This window comes from Bubalus kerabau, chromosome 8 (assembly GCF_029407905.1).
Source record: "Bubalus kerabau isolate K-KA32 ecotype Philippines breed swamp buffalo chromosome 8, PCC_UOA_SB_1v2, whole genome shotgun sequence".
Taxonomy (NCBI): Eukaryota; Metazoa; Chordata; class Mammalia; order Artiodactyla; family Bovidae; genus Bubalus; species Bubalus kerabau.
In genome coordinates this window covers 85,773,759-85,786,766 of record NC_073631.1, presented here as the reverse complement: position 1 = coordinate 85,786,766, position 13,008 = coordinate 85,773,759, and the positions used below count along the sequence as shown (strand labels likewise).

General features: G+C 42.1%; 1 long non-coding RNA gene across 1 annotated transcript; it reads right to left on the bottom strand.

Moving 5' to 3' along the window:
* Window positions 1-227: 227 nt before the first annotated feature.
* Window positions 228-13,008, bottom strand: LOC129658606 (uncharacterized). The gene is made up of 3 exons (XR_008717442.1): window positions 12,862-13,008; window positions 1,436-1,620; window positions 228-380 (listed from the first exon to the last, which is right to left on the bottom strand). It is a non-coding gene; the product is annotated as an uncharacterized LOC129658606 (long non-coding RNA).

Genomic DNA, 13,008 nt, shown 5'->3' with positions numbered 1-13,008 from the left:
TCTCCACACTGGTAAACTCTTGCTTGTTCTCTATACTGAGAATCTTGCTATTGTTATATTCTTTTGTTTTACTTTTCAGAGTCCACATATAAGTGATAACATAAAGTATTTCTCTTTCTCTGTCTGACTTATTTCACTGGAAGTTACTTAAAAAAAAAAAAAAGTGTTAGTCACTCAGTTGTGTCCAATTCTTTGTGACCCCATGAACTGTAACCTGCCTGGCTCCTCTGTCCATGGAATTTTCCAGGCAAGAATACTGGAATGGGATGCCATTTCTTCCTCCAAGGGATCTTCTTGACCCAGGGATCAAACCTGGGTCTCCTGCAGTGCAGGAAAATTCTTTACCATCTGAGCCTCCAGGAAAAAAATCCTAACCAAATCTAAGAAATAGAGAAACAAATGTGCATACTCAGAGCAATATTCATAGATGAATATTTGTACTCATACATCCTGTCTACACAGGCAGAGTGCCCAAAAAGGATGAGGATCAGGTAGAAAAGAGGAACAGGAGGAGGAGGAAACAGCCTCCCAAGGTTTTAGTAAAGGAAACACATTCCTCCATGGGGTTAATCAGTATAAAAAGAATGTCCTCCTACACCTTCATCTTTTGGCTCCTGGACTTAAACCTTCTGGCTATGAGTTAGATGTCACTATATTTGGTCACTGGAGGAGAACGCAATCAATCCAAGGTCACTGTCATGGAGGGAACCCTGATCTCACTCTTCCCCCACTTTCCAGTCTCCCAAACAGCACCAGAAATAAGACCATTAGTCTAGTTCATGAAGGTCTGACTTGTAAGGCATACAGGAGAGTTAAAAGAAATGGAGAGTCAATCTGAAAGAGCAAAAAGAAGAAATCAAACAGATGTTCAAATAAGTGGGTTACCTTTGCCCCCAGATAAGTAATACAGGTTGAAGAGTAGGAAGAAGGCCTCACCAAGCGTGTTTCATTTCACTTTCCAAAAAGCCACTAAGATCCTGTCCTTAACAGAACAGGATGTACCCCTGCTCCTTCAGTAAGAAAACAGGAAACCAGACAGGTGCTGAGAGAGTATCATTGAATTCTATACTTTCTAACTGATAAACTTAATAGAGAGGAACATGTGTTTCCCCTCCCCCCCCCCACCCCCACCCAGGGCTTCAAAATCCTAGTGCCCGAGGGAGGAATGCTTTGGTCAGGTGACACAGTCTTCATTTCTTTGAACTTCAAATTCCATCTGGGCCAAAATTAAATGAAAATCAACGAGCGAAGGTGCCCATTAGTGGACTCCATAGGGGTTAGTCTCCTGCATCAAGAGCAGGTTGGAGAAATGTGAAGAGTGGAAGTTGAGGAGAAAACAGAAAACCTTCAACAGAGTCCATCCTTTTTGCCCCTTAGCATCCCCTCATGCCCTTGAACTGGCTGAGAAATCCATGCCCCAAAGAAGGGCACTCACAGAGTCAAAGCTGAAAGTCTATCTTCTCCGGGCTCTCCAGGTGAAGATCACATGAGGCTGATTTTCTAGCAACTTTCTGTGAGAGGTAGAGGGTCATGTTCTCAGGCAATAGGAGTGCCAGCAACCTTGCAGACTGAAACAACCTCTGTGCAGTGAAGTGTACAGTTCTTGCTCAATCACTGCATCTGGACAAAACAGAAGTAAAGAAAGCAAGAACGTTGTTGTGAAAGGTTGTTGCTGAACCAGGAAAGATGGCAGGATTTTTGGCCTCCAGAGGAGAATTCAATCTGGAGCCAGAGACAAGGCTTGATCGCTCAGAGCTTTTGTGTAATAAAGTTTTATTAAAGTATAAAAGAGATAGAGAAAGCTTCTGACATAGACATCAGAAGGGGGCAGAAAGAATACCAGCCTGCTAGTTTTTAGCCGGATGTTATATAGTTATTAGCAGTCTGTTAATGAAAAAAAGGAATGTCTAAAAACTCAGAGAATGGCACCAGGCCCCTCACCCACAAGATGCATTTTGAGATAATCTTGGCACCAGTCATCTGGGCCATAAAATGACTGACTGGAATCTTGTATAAAGGCAGATCACCATACAAATAGTTCCATTTACATGAATTAGGAGAACAATGTATGAGGATAACATACTGGTTTGTCAAGTCAGTTCTGAGCCTTTAGGTGGAACCGACTTGAAGACAGAGTTTAGGGTAAATGCATAGTATATTAACAGAGCTTAAGACAAACATTTCCATAAGAAAAATGTATTGGTTAGCTCAAAATTTGAGAAAAGTTAAGTTCAGGTGGAACCAGGTGTCATTATGGCAACACAGTATCTTAAGAGAAACCTCTTTTTAAATTTGTATAGAGAAGGAGAAAAAATATATCACTACTTTGTTTCCTCCTGCCACTTAATAGAGAGATTAAAAAAAAAAAAAAATGTCTGACATTTGCAGCCAATTTCCTCCGTTTGGAGACCCCTGGCCTTCCTACCTGTTCCCTCTCAGTAGCATAGGGTTAATAAGACTGCATGGAATTCTCTGGTGGTCAAGTGGATAAGACTCCTTGCTTTCAGTGCTGAGGGCCTGAGTTGGATCCCTGGTCAGGAAACTAAGGTCCTACAAGCTGCTGCTGCTGCTGCTAAGTCGCTTCAGTCATGTCCGACTCTGCCACCCCATAGACGGCAGCCCACCAGGCTCCCCCATCCCTGGGATTCTCCAGGCAAGAACACTGGAGTGGGTTGCCATTTCCTTCTCCAATGCATGAAAGTGAAAAGTGAAAGTGAAGTCGCTCAGTCGTGTCCGACTCCTAGCGACCCCATGGACTGCAGCCTACCAGGCTCCTCCGTCCATGGGATTTCCCAGGCAAGAGTACTAGAGTAAGGTGCCATTGCCTTCTCTGAAGGTCTTACAAGCTACACGGCCAAAAAAAAAAGAAGACTGCATATTTTTGGCACTAACTGTACATTACAGTGTCTATAATAAGGGGAAGAAAAGACATTTAAGCCCAACAAGCCACCTTGAGCATTAACATGGTCTCTCACTTGCCAGATAGGCTCACTGGAAATCAGGAGAGAAAATAAGATTTTATTTTGTAAAGAAGCAAAAGCTGCTGGAGGAGGGGGGATAAAAAGTGGTCAAGACAGAGCCTTTCTAACCATCAATTTTTACATGTTGTCTCCAAGTGCTCAGTAGTTTCTGAGGTATTTTTAATATTATGAAATATGAGAATTTTTCTTAAAAATAAATTCTGAGCTAAAATTCAAAAGTAATAAAAGTTTTCTATTAGACCATATAGGAGCCACAGTAGTGACATAGAAAACAATTTTCCATGATCCCAAACTCCAGACATGATCACTACAAAGCTGTGCCCTTTCCTCTGCCTTGGGCTAATTCTCCAAACCCATTCTCAGGGTTGAAAGTAAAGTCACTCAAGTCAAAAAAGTCAATATGGATTTCCAGGTGGACCTAGCAATTTGCAGAATTGTGATTTTTCCAACTTGACTCTTAGGGAACACACATCACTTTTCCCACAGTGTTAGTATGTGTGAGGAGTTGGTAATACACGATATGTTACAGAAAATACTGACTTTTAAGGTTTTCCTAGACTTTTGCTGCTCTTCAGTTGCTAGTTGTGTCTGACTCTTTGTGACCCCATGGACTGTAGCACATCAGGCTCCCCTGTCCTTCACTATCTCCTGCAGTTTGCTCAAATTCATGCCCATTGAGTCAGTGATGCTATATAACCATTTCATCCTCTGCCGCCCCCTTCTCCTTTCCCAGCATCAGGGTCTTTTCCAGCGAGTCAGATCTTTGCATCGAGTGGCCAAAGTACTGGTACTTCAGCTTCACCATCAGTCCTTTCAGTGAACATTCAGGGTTGATTTCCTTTAGGACTGGCTGGTTTGATCTCCTTGCAGTCCAAGGGATTCTCAAGAGTCTTCTCCAGCACCACATTTTGAAATTATTAGTTCTTCAGCTCTCATATTCAGCATTAATTAGATAATACTACATTGGTTCTATTACTTACAGTCACTGTGAATCACCCGCTTCTGGTATAAGAAGAAGTTAAATCCAAATCATCAGGAGATTTCATGTATCCATCTATAGAAAATCCCCATCCACCCATTAGGTAATGCAACTGCTACTGCTAAGTCACTTCAGTCATGTCCAACTCTGTGCGACCCCAGAGATGGCAGCCCACCAGGCTCCCCCGTCCCTGGGCTTCTCCAGGCAAGAACACTGGAGTGGGTTGCCATTTCCTTCTCCAATGCGTGAAAGTGGTAATGCAAACACCCCAATGATAATGGAAATATAGACTTCATTTCAACAGACATTAATTGAGCCACTTCTGTCTTCGGTACTGTTCATCCTTATAAAGTGCTTTCGGTGTTCTATGGATCAGGCTGGTTTGCTTCTGGCTGGTTTGCCTTTGATATGTGTGGCCAGTATCCTTAGTGAAGCTCACATTGGTCTAAAGAAGAGTAGGAGGCGTAAGTGACTCCGCGTATAGACTTGTCCCCCCTACCCACATAGGGCTTGTTGGTCCATGAGCAAGCCACTGTTATTCTCACCTGTGTGCACCCTTTGTCGAAACTGATTTGGGATGGCTTCTCATGGGATTTTCTTTGTATCTAGCTACTCTATCTTTAAACTGTAAGTCAGCCCCCCTATGACCAATGTGGTGCTAAGCCCTAGGTACAAAGCCCTGGGGGGTGTGTGTGTGTGTGTTCCTGTACCTATAGATGCTCTACAAGGACCACTATTCTACAGGTGAGGAAATGGACTATAGCAGGGATCCACTTGTCTCATGGCTGGTAAATGCCAGAGCCCAGGTCAGACCTAGGTCTCTCTGATACAAGAGACCAAAGTCTTCACCACCTGGCTAGGCCCTTTGTGTAGACAGATAATTGTATTCTATTGAAAAATCAGAAAACATAAGAGCTATTTGAGAAAACAAACCAAAGAATTATTTATCCTTCAATTCTTTTAACCAGAGCAAATCTACTTTCATCTGTTTTACCTAAGTAAAATCACAGTGGAAGAAGACAAAGATCTTATTTGTTTTGTCACAGCAAAACAACACAAATTATAAACCATGAGCTGAGCTAGGAGTTACCGGAATTCCTGAGAGATGTATAACCGTGAGAAGTATTAATATTTAATGTGAGGACTATCATTTCACTGGGGACTGGCAGCCCAGGGGCAGAGGGGGCGCTACAGCAATGCCCCCAGACCTGACAGGCATGTGGCATTCTCAGTGTCTGCTGAGCACAACGCCTGGCTCACAGTGACAGGCAAACACGTACTGTGGCATAGGTGGAATCTTCAGTAGTTCAGAAAGTGAACTACTCCCCACACTCCAATCCCAAGTAGACTTTGACTTGGACCCAGTAAGTAGCAGCATCTATAAGTTTTGTGCAAAATCAAATATCGCCTTTCCAGGCATGTGTTTGATATATTTATCCTTGTAGTCAGCCCTGCTTGTGGCTAGATCATCATGTGTTTGTTACATTTTAGATTCCAGGCTGAATAAGTAACATTTAATCTAATATGGCAGAAAGTGAAGAGGAACTAAAAAGCCTCTTGATGAAAGTGAAAGAGGAGAGTGAAAAAGTTGCCTTAAAACTCAACATTCAGAAAACGAAGATCATGGTATCTGGTCCCATCGCTTCATGGGAAATAGATGGGGAAACAGTGGAAACAGTGTCAGACTTTATTTTCGGGGGCTCCAAAATCACTGCAGATGGTGACTGCAGCCATGAATTTAAAAGACGCCTATTCCTTGGAAGAACAGTTATGACCAACCTAGATAGCATATTGAAAAGCAGAGACATTACTTTGCCAACAAAGGTCCGTCTAGTCAAGGCTATGGTTTTTCCAGTGGTCATGTATGGATGTGAGAGTTGGACTGTGAAGAAGGCTGAGCGCCAAAGAATTGATGCTTTTGAACTGTGGTGTTGGAGAAGACTCTTGAGAGTCCCTTGGACTGCAAGGAGATCCAACCAGTCCATTCTGAAGGAGATCAGCCCTGGATGTTCTTTGGAAGGAATGATGCAAAAGCTGAAACTCCAGTACTATGGCCACCTCATGCGAAGAGTTGACTTATTGGAAAAGACTCTGATGCTGGGAGGGATTGGGGGCAGGAGGAGAAGGGGACGACAGGGGATGAGATGGCTGGATGGCATCACCGACTCTATGGACATGAGTTTGAGTGAACTTCAGGAGTTGCTGATGGACAGGGAGGCCTGGTGTGCTGCAATTCATGGGGTTGCAAAGAGTCGGACACGACTGAGCGACTGAACTGAACTGAATCTAATATCTACAATTTTAATCAAAGGAGATAAGTGGATCAGAAAAAAAATGTAATGACATACAAATCATACAAATGATGTCACATGGACTTCCCTGGTGGTCCAGTGGTTAAGGCTCTACACTTTCATTGCAGACAGGTTTGATCCTTAGTCGGGGAACTAAGATCCCACATTCCATGTGGTGCAGCCAAAAATTAATTAATTAATTAAATTTAAAAAGGAGTCACAGATAGTATGGTGTATATATCTTGGCAGAAAATAAAACAGTGTGTTGTGGAGGTTTACTCAGATGAATAAACATGGGTGCCCTGGGAAAGCCTGTTGGAGAGCAAGACGATTCCTGAAAACAGGATCCTGGTTATTTGCAGGTACTTCTTTTTTTTTATTTATTTTTTAATTGGAGGAAAATTGTTTTTCAACGTTGTGATGGTTTCTGCCATACAACAGTGCAAATCAGCCATAATTATACATATGTATACATAATTATACATATATAAATACATATATACATTACATATAATATATGTATAATTGTATACATGAACCTCCTTCCCCTCCCCCCACCCCACCCCCACCCCCTAGATCATCACAAAGCATCTGGCTGGGCTCCCTGTGTTGTATAGCACAAAGCTTCCTCTTGGAGAAAATGTGGGATTGGCAACTTCACAGAGTCACCCACATAAAAGTTTACCTAGAAAACTGCACAGAAGCATACAGGTGGTAACTGTGGTTTCCTAACTCACGATAGTGAATGAAAAACCCAAGGATCATTTATTGAATGGCGTGACTCTAATGTCTTCTACCGTGCACATCCCAGAGGGCACAGTAATAGGTGGCAGAGTCTTGTTCCCCTACATTGTAAACAGTGAGGGTCGATGTAGAAGTTTCAGGTATCATATCTGCCTCAAACTTGCTCAACAGAATGCCTGATTCCGTTTTGATGGTATTGTTAGAGAAAATGTGTAGCAGGCGCTGTATGGCTTAACCAGGTCTTTCTTGATACCAATATGCAGATGTGATAGAAATTGTTACACCGGACACCATGCACTCCAGGCGGGCTGTTCTAGACAGCTTTTTGGTACTGGAAATTTGAGGTTGTTCTAGATGACCTGTACAATACACACACACTGGGGGGGGAAAAAAAAGAGGAGAATAAATAAACCAGAAAGTTGGAGTTTTTTTAAGGGACAAAATTTAGAGAATATTGGTCAAAGGATTCATTTTGATATTTGGCAAAACTAATACAATTATGTAAAGTTTAAAAATAAAATAAAATTAAAAAAAAAAAAAAAAAGGAAATTGGGGGAAAAGAACAACTTACAAGCCCTGAGGACAATCAGAGTTAACATCTGGAATGGTGACAGCCTGTCTGCATTAACAGTGTTGTCCTCCAGGACAGTCTGTAAGCATTGCTGAAAATGGTTTAACACCATTAGGGCTTGGCTGAGTCCATCGAGTCAGACTTTCCATTGGTGTGTGTGAACATGACTCTTGCTTTATTGTGAAGGAGTGTCTTCACCAAACACTAGCACATCCTCTCCATATGAAGACAGTAAGTAGTTCAAGGACTCCCAGCTTAGTATAGACCACACAGACGGCCACCTTAGAAATCCCATAGGACTCATTTTCCAAACTTGATTCATGAATCTGCCATTAGGCACAAGACATTATGCTAAGTTCTTTGGGTGTAATAAAGAGGCAACAGAAACAGAGCAGGACCCTATGGTCCTTGTCACCCCAAGTCCTCTGCCTGCCTTTGGTCTGAAAAAACCTTAGCAAAAGAATAAATTTAATTATGGAAATAAACATGCAGACACAAAGAAAAAGAAAGGAGACCAAATAATAGTTTGGTCATTAAGCATAGTCAAGGGTATTTAGTTCCTTCTCAAGGGCTATAGGTAATATTCTGAGCCCTATCCTGTGAGCTCTTATAGAGACTGAAATCCCCAACAGCTGGAGAAGTTAACCACCTGATGACCAGACTGTAACTGAATTGATCCTGTAGCTGAAGATTAACTGTACCTAACACAATCAAGACGACGCTGGTCAGATCACTGATAACCGATTGTAAGATAACAGAACTGACTGCGCTGTTTCTGCATGTAGCCTCCTCCCTCTGTCTATGAAAGCTCTTGCTCCCTGATTGTCAGGTGGGCTGGGGGATTGGCCTTTGGACAGGCATCCTCCCTTCCCACTCCTCACCCCTGCTTTTCAGCATCCCAAAACAAAACAAAATTTTCTCTCCACCAACCTTGTTTCTCTATCAGTTTGAAGCAGCAGGACTCCACTTTTGGTTACACAATGATAGAACATCTGACTATGGAGAGCTGTCTAATGGGGAGATGGGGTGACTTAATGCTATGATCTTAATATTTATTCTCTCTTTTCTCCCACTGCCTTTCACAGAAGAAATTCTCCATAATTCCAGAGTGTTGTCAGGTTAGAGTTGGTGGGGGAAAAGGGAGGATAATCTGGCCTGGGTTCTGCATCACTGGGCTCGTCGAGAGCTTCTGTAACCATCTTCGGTTCATCAGGATGCTCACATCTGCTCAGTTACCCACATACCTACACCATATGGTGCTTACTGACCACTTTGGGGTCTTAAGACTCCATTCCAGTTTGTTTGCTTCAATTTAAATTTCAGGTTTGTGTCTTCCCTCTTGGCTACCTGAACAATATATCTCTACCAAATCCCAGTATCTCTTCTGTGAAACAAAACTTCCCCTCTCTGGATTCCTGAGTTTCCTTTCAGTCTTTTTCTTTCTCAATGCCTTGGGTTAGAGGCATTTCATCTGTTTAGTGTGTTTTTAAGAAATTAAGGGTTTAGTCTCTGGATTCTTTGAAGATTTCATTTTAAAGTGACAGGCTCTGATGGGTTCAGAGGAAAAGAGGTGAAGCTGCTGGATCATACTGAATCCACGTGGCTGTCAGCCTTCCCAACTTCCTCGTCAAAGTGAATGATCCAGTAACAGGGCTCTGCTTGGGGCTTGACTCTCTGGACAGACAGCAGTGTAATCCCATAAACGGTGAGCTGAGGGAAAATGGTCCTTCTCAGGATGGAAGCACCAAAAGGGGATGTTTGGAGAGCCTGATATGAGACCCTGTGATTCTGTGAGGCTATACTGCTTTGGAAAAGATAGAATGACTGCTGGAGTCCAAAATCTGCCACTTGAAGGATATGTGTCCTTGGGCAAGTCATTGCAAATGAGAAGAACGATGCTTACTCTGGATACATTATTCATCCTGTGCCAGGGACTATGACAGACTGGGTTTAAAAAAATACTATCTAAGTTGGTCTTAAGTACGATTTAATTTTTATACCATTTTAATCCTTGTAATAATACTTCAAATTGGTTATATTCAATCACATTTGATGATGAAAGAGTCAGAATGTTTAAGAGTTTCGTCTTCTCAGGGTCATTTAAGAAGAAGGTAATGGAGCCTGGATTCAAACCCAAGTCTAACAAATTACAAAACCCATGCCACCATCTCCTCAATAAATAAATAAACATATGTGATTTCTTTTTAAATTATAATACACAAGAGACCACCAGGAAACTCTCAGAAAGATTATAGAAATTTAAGAATAGCCTTCACATACCAGCGCACACTGAACGTAAGATATACCTGAGGAACCCACATTCATTAATGTGATGGACCTCAAAAAGTAAATTTTTTCTAGCACTTTTGTGTTAATACCTGATGGCCTTTTTAAAAGACTAATTTTCTTAAAGTCGTAACAGAAACCACTGATCCATTAGATGATAAAAGATACCCTTTTTGAATGTGAAACATTGTACATATTTATCCCTTCTTTGCAAGCATAAAGATGGTGTTACTTATGCCTAATATGCAGATGAAACAGAGGCTTAGGGAGGTGAAGTAACTTACTTGAGGTTGCCTAGGGAATAAAAACACACCAAGAATTTGAGCCAAGTCAGCCAATCTCCAGAGCCTGCGCCCGAAGAAACCTGCTTGGCAGTTTGTGACTCAGGAATTAATTTCTCTCCTCACTGGACTGTTTCATGTTAATGCAAATTGTGATGTTGCTGTACATCTGATTTGCTTTCAATTCATGCTTCCTGCTTACAAAGGTCAATAGTTGGATGGATTCACTTATACTAACCTCTAGCGCCCCCTCCTGGCCATGAGAGGTTTGTCACACAAGTTGGAGTCGCCTGCCTTGTAACCCAAGAAAGTGATTAATAGCAAAAGACTCCGTGTCTCAATGAAAGGGCCCTGGAATGCAGGGCAGGAAACTTGTTTTTCCAATTGTATTCCCCATGTTTCCAGCCCATTTCTCCAGCCTCGAAATGAGGAGAGAGGGTGATGTTTTTGGTCTCGTCTGGTTCCAATGATTTGTGATTCTGAACTGAATTAACACTCCGGATATTGAAATAACAGGTCAGGCAGGATGAAAAATAGTGAAGCTTATCACTTTGGTTTTGATCCCATAATAATGCCGTTGCTTGCTTCCTCTTGACTTAATACGGCTCTAGAAAATTATTCTGAGTAGTTTGCTTCACAAAAAGCCATTAAGTTTTAAGTGTGATGTGAGGGTATTTATAGCCACTGACTTTGTTACCCAGCCTGACTCCTACCCTAGGCACTTCCTCCAGCAAACTCATTCTAGGCCACTGCAAAGGAAATGTTCAAACATCGCACCTAGAGAAGGTGCAAACATTGACACTTGGAGAGAGTCCTTGTGCACACATACATGCATACACATAGACACACAGGTACGTGTGCTCAACTACAGTACATACATAAAGTATATACATAAAGTTGAATCGTGCTGATTCTCTTAGGTACTTGGTTCTGGCTCTGTCAGGAAACTAAAAGTGAAGACTTTTAGTAAATCTAAATATGCATAAAAATAGAATTATCTTGGGGATATTCAGATTTTTTTTTTTTTTGCCATCTGTCTCTACCACTCACATCCTTCAACTTTATTTTTAATTTTAATGTGTTTTTTGGAAGGAAAGTTATGACCAACGTAGACAGCATATTTAAAAACAGAGACATTACTTTGCCAACAAAGGTCCATCTAGTCAAGGCTATGGTTTTTCCAAGAGTCACGTATGGATGTGAGAGTTGGTCTGAAGAAAGCTGAGCACCGAAGAATTGATGCTTTTGAACTGTGGTGTTGGAGAATACTCTTGAGAGTCCCTTGGACTGCAAGGAGATCCAACCAGTCCATTCTAAAGAAGATCAGTCCTGAGTGTTCACTGGAAGGACTGATGTTGAAGCTGAAACTCCAATACTTTGGTCACTTGAAGCGAAGAGCTGACTCATTTGAGAAGACCCTGATGCTGGGAAAGATTGAGGGCAGAAGCAGAAGGGGATAACAAAGGATGAGATGGTTGGATGGCATCACTGACTCAAATGGACATGAGTTTGGGTAAACTCCAGGAGTTGGTGATGGACAGGGAGGTATGGCATGCTGCAGTCCATGGGGTCACAGAGTCAGACATGACTGAGCAACTGAACTGAACTGAACTGAACTGAATATTTTCTGGTTTTTAAAAACCAAAAAGATTATCAACAACATACTTCGTATGCCTGTCTCTGAGAGACATAGTAGTTAACTATGGTTTGGAAAGTAGCTTGGCTAAAAACTATCTTCTCATACTTTTTCTCACTTTCAAACCCCTGAGCTCCCAAGGCTTGTGCCTGACTCCAGTGTGTGTTTCTAAATGCAGGAGTGTCCTCCTTCTGGATTTGCTTTCATCACCATGTAGGAGAGCATTGCCTTGAAGGGGAAATCAACTTCATGACTAGCGCACAATGCCAGGGCCAGCTAGATGTTAATTAGCAGCCAGTGAACACAAATTTTCTCTGAAGAAGGAAAAAAGCCACACTTTCCTCAACCAATAAAGAACATGAACAAATTGCCTTTGAGTTACCCTGACCTTAATTTACCAGTTGAAGCCACTCTTGAAATTGAGGGGAGACAGATTGCTGAAAATTAAGCTCGAATATGAGGTTTTGGTGGTTTATCCTGGAATTAGCATTCTCTGAGTGCCTCCATGGTATGTATTTTCTGATTGCTTTTTGCTTATTTTTTAGCCTTAGTTCTCATTTGTGTGTGTGTGTGTGTGTGGTATTTCTCAGTGTATCACACATTAGCACCATTAATTTGTGCTAGTCATGTTACTTAGTTTTACGTATTTGTTATTTATTTTATTCTTTTTCCTTCCCTTCTTCCCTTATTCGAGCTCCTCCATAAGATGCTCAATCTGTTTGATGATTTCTTTTGAGCTTATGTATCTGTGAAAACTAGAGTATCGTTTATGAAGAATGTATTTTTGCACTGATATAAATGGCACAGCAACCTTACCTGCCTGTGTCTGTACATCTGTCTGCTCACCTGGCTTACTGTTGTTCACAGCTTTCAGCCACTGTGCTGTGTTCATCCATCCCCCAGCGACTGGCGCGTCACCTGCTGCCCCCTCCTGGCCACTCTCGGTTTTGCAGGGATTGACAGAGGCTCCCTTATGCCAGTGTCAGTAATTCCACCGGTAACCCCAGGGTTGCTGGTCCCAGGAAATATACATACACATGTTCTCTACATAACACCAGTGCCATGTTAACTGATGTTTTAATTTTTACCAACCTGTTGGCTACCAAGCAGGATCTGATTGCTGCTGCTAAGTCGCTTCAGTCGTGTCCAACTCTGTGCGACCCCATAGACGGAGGCCCACCAGGCTCCCCCGTCCCTGGGATTCTCCAAGCAAGAACACTGGAGTGGGTTGCCATTTCC